Below are 4,743 nucleotides of genomic sequence, written 5' to 3'. Positions count from 1 at the left end.
AGGGAGGTTAATATTCAGCTGGGTCATACGGTTGTGCAACCCAGACATCTTGAGTATGTGCTCACTGACAGAACTATTTTCCTCCATCTTACAACTATAGAACTTGTCAGAGATGTCATATATCTCGACCCGGGCGTGAGCTTGAAAAACCAGTTTCAGCTCTTCGAACATCGCATATGCTCTGTGATGCTCAAAACGCTTTTGGAGCCCCGGTTCTAAGCTGTAAAGCATGCCGCACTGAAAGAGGGAGTAATCATCAGCATGAGACTGCCAAGCATTCATAATGTCTTGGTTCTCTGGGACGGGAGCGTCACCTAGCGGTCCTTCTAGGACATATTGTTTCCTGGCAGCTATGAGGATGATCCTCAGGTTCCGGACCCAGTCCGTATAGTTGCTGCCATCATCTTTCAGCTTAATTTTCTCTAGGAATGCGTTGAAGTTCATGTTGACATGAGCGTTGGCCATTTGATCTACAAGATATATTTGCAAAGGTTTTAGACTAAGTTCATGATAATTAAGTTCTAATCAAATTATGAACTCCCACTTAGATTAGACATCCCTCTAGTCATCTAAGTGTTACACGATCCGAGTCGACTAGCCCGTGTCCGATCATCACGTGAGACGGACTAGTCATCGTCGGTGAACATTCTCATGTTGATCGTATCTTCCATACGACTCGTGTTCGACCTTTCGGTCTCCGTGTTCCGAGGCCATGTCTGCACATGCTAGGCTCGTCAAGTTAACCCTAAGTGTTTTCACTGTGTAAAACTGTCTTACACCCGTTGTATGTGAACGTAAGAATCCATCACACCCGATCATCACGTGGTGCTTAGAAGCGACGAACTGTAGCAACGGTGCACAGTTAGGGGAGAACACTTCTTGAAATTTTGTAAGGGATCATCTTATTTACTACCGTCATCCTAAGTAAACAAGATGCATAAACATAATAAACATCACATGCAATTATATAGTTGTGACATGATATGGCCAATATCATATAGCTCCATTGATCTCCATCTTCGGGGCTCCATGATCATCTTGTCACCGGCATGACACCATGATCTCCATCATCATGATCTCCATCATCGTGTCTTCATGAAATTGTCACGCCAACGACTACTTCTACTTCTATGACTAACGCGTTTAGCAATAAAGTAAAGTAGTTTACATGGCGTTCTTCAATGACACGCAGGTCATACAAAAAATAAAGACAACTCCTATGGCTCCTGCCGGTTGTCATACTCATCGACATGCAAGTCGTGAATCCTATTACAAGAACATGATCTCATACATCACAATTCATCATTCATCACAACTTCTGGCCATATCACATCACATGATCAATCGCTGCAAAAACGAGTTAGATGTCCTCTAATTGTTGTTGCATCTTTTACGTGGCTGCGATTGGGTTCTAGCAAGAACGTTTTCTTACCTACGAATAACCACAACGTGATTTTGTCAACTTCTATTTACCCTTCATAAGGGCCCTTTTCATCGAATCCGCTCCAACTAAAGTGGGAGAGACAGACACCCGCCAGCCACCTTATGCAACTAGTGCATGTTAGTCGGTGGAACCGGTCTCACGTAAGCGTACGTGTAAGGTTGGTCCGGGCCGCTTCATCCCACAATACCGCCGAAGCAAGAAAAGACTAGTAGAGGCAAGTAAGATGACAAGATCCACGCCCACAACTAAATTGTGTTCTACTCGTGCAAAGAGAACTACGCATAGACCTAGCTCATGATGCCACTGTTGGGGAACGTTGCAGAAAATTAAAAATTTTCCTACGGTTTCACCAAGATCCATCTATGAGTTCATCTAAGCAACGAGTCAAGGGAGTGAGTTTGCATCTACATACCACTTGTAGATCACGAGCGGAAGCTTGCCAAGGGGATGGTGATGATGGAGTCGTACTCGAACGTGATTCGGATCACCGATGTCCAAGTGCTGAACGGACAACACCTCTGCGTTCAACACACGTACGGGACGGGGACGTCTCCTCCTTCTTGATCTAGCAAGGGGAAAGGAGAGGTTGAGGAAGATTGCTCCAACGGTAGCACGACGACGTGGTGTAGTTGGTGCAGCAGTACTCCGACAGGGCTTCGCCAAGCACGTACGGAGGAGGAGAGGTGTTGGGGAGGGGAGGGGCTGCGCCTTGGCTTGTGGTGTACAGCAGCCCTCCCCTCACCCCTCTATATATAGGAGAAGGGGCAAGGGGGGCCGGCCCTCTAGGGAAACCCTAGAGGGGGGGCGGCGGCCAAGGGGTGGGGGGCTTGCCCCCCAAGCAAGGGGGTGCGCCCCCTTTAGGGTTTCCCCCCCAACCCTAGGCGCATGGGCCCAAGGGGGGGGGCGTGCCAAGCCCACTAGGGGCTGGCTGCTATCCCCACGCAGCCCAAGTGGCCCCCCGGGAGGGGTGGCCCCTCCCGGTGGACCCCCGGAACCCTTCCAGTGGTCCCGGTACAATACCGGTATGACCCCGAAACTTTCCGGTGCCCGTTTAACAACTTCCCATATATAAAACTTTATCTCCGGACTATTCCGGAACTCCTCGTGACGTCAGGGATCTCATCCGGGACTCCGAACAACATTCGGTAGTCACGTACTAGTCTTCCTAACAACCCTAGCGTCACCGAACCTTAAGTGTGTAGACCCTACGGGTTCGGGAGACATGCAGACATGACCGAGACGATTCTTGGGCAATAACCAACAGCGGGGTCTGGATACCCATGTTGGCTCCCACATGCTCCTCGATGATTACATCGGTTGAACCACGATGTCGAGGATTCGATCAAACCCTGTATACAATTCCCTTTGTCAATCGGTACGTTACTTGCCCGAGACTCGATCGTCGGTATCCCAATACCTTGTTCAGTCTCGTTACCGGCAAGTCACTTTACTCGTACCGTAATGCATGATCCCGTGGCCAACACCTTGGTCACCTTGAGCTCATTATGATGATGCATTACCGAGTGGGCCCAGAGATACCTCTCCGTCATACGGAGTGACAAATCCCAGTCTCAATCCGCATAAAACAATAGATACTTTCGGAGATACCTGTAGTGCACCTTTATAGTCACCCAGTTACGTTGTGACGTTTGATACACCCAAAGCACTCCTACGGTATCCAGGAGTTACACGCTCTCATGGTCAAAGGAAGAGATACTTGACATTGGCAAAGCTCTAGCAAACGAACTACACAATCTTTGTGCTATGCTTAGGATTGGGTCTTGTCCATCACATCATTCTCCTAATGATGTGATCCCGTTATCAACGACATCCAATGTCCATAGCCAGGAAACCATGACCATCTGTTGATCACAACGAGCTAGTCAACTAGAGGCTTACTAGGGACATATTGTGGTCTATGTATTCACACATGTATTACGATTTCCGGATAATACAGTTATAGCATGAATAAAAGACTATTATCATGAACAAAGAAATATAATAATAACACTTTTATTATTGCCTCTAGGGCATATTTCCAACACTAAGCCCCTAGTGTCCAGGTACGGGCGAGAACTTCTGACGCGGCCGATGCCAAAACGCCAGCCTCCTCCTCGGTTATGGTAGGAAACCGGGGGATGTGTATCAACAAGAGACAGTAAGAAAGGTTTACACAGGGTCTTAATCTGAAAAGAATCCTTGCAACGGGTCCCTGCTGCACGTCTGCGCCTGTGTCTCCGTTGTGCTGTATCCTGGACGGGTTTAGCACGTGCTTCATCTGTAAAAGAGAAGAACTTAGTTTGGGAAAAATATAATGCAGAAGATGTATTTAAAATAAAGTATGATAAAGTTGAGCTTTATTGGCTCTCATTGTTTATACGTGCAGCCCCTTGTAAAGAGGTATGCGGCTGGGAAGCCCCTTGTTTATTTATGCCGGACTCGCCGAACCGTGTCCAAGGTCTGAATGACCTGTTTTTTAGGGGCTTTGACCAGCAAGGTCGGATTAGTGTCGAAGCAGTCTCATGTTTTTCGTGGTCGAGGAACACTCAGGGCTACCTTTTAACGAGATTATGCCGCGTGGACCAGGCATTTTAAGCGTAAGAGACGCGTAATGCAGTATCGCGTTAAAGCGGGCGAAAGCTTCGCGTTCCAGTAGTGCTTGATGGCTACTTTTGAATGGGGCGATATGGAAAATGAGCTTTTCGCGACGGAGGTTGTCGGATGAACCGAACACGACCTCTAGTGTTACAGAGCCTGTACAATTGGCGTAAAGGCTAGGCGTCACTCCTTTGAAGGAAGTGCTGCTATGGTGAATTTTGGTAGGGTCTATCCCCATTCTGCGGATGGTGTCCTGGTATAGCAGGTTTATATCGCTGCCGCCATCCATTAGGACTTGTGTGAATTGTAGTCCGTCTATTATGGGATCCAATACCAAAGCAGTCCCTCCTGCGTTTCGAACACTTCTGGAGTAATCCTGATGGTCGAAAGTAATTGGTTTAAACATCCAATTTCGGGACTCTGCTGGGGTGGACCATGCGGCGCGCGTTTTAGCAGGTGCCGCACTATTTTTCCTTATTATCACATGAAGTGAGTTCACTATTTTGACTTCTAGTGGGAAAGTCTTCTGTTTTCCGGCGTGCTGCTTGTGGGGTTCGTCGTCGTCTTCGCTTGGTGTGTCGAGCCCCTTGTGTTCGGTGTTAAGTCGGCCGGACTGCTTGAAGACCCAACAATCTCTGTGGGTATGGTTTGCAGGCTTCCCGGGGGTACTATGTATTTGACATATCCTATCTAAGATTTTG

Source organism: Triticum aestivum, chromosome 5B (assembly GCF_018294505.1).
Source record: "Triticum aestivum cultivar Chinese Spring chromosome 5B, IWGSC CS RefSeq v2.1, whole genome shotgun sequence".
Classification (NCBI taxonomy): Eukaryota; Viridiplantae; Streptophyta; class Magnoliopsida; order Poales; family Poaceae; genus Triticum; species Triticum aestivum.
The sequence above is the reverse complement of the archived record's forward strand: the minus strand, read 5'-3'. Positions refer to the sequence as shown.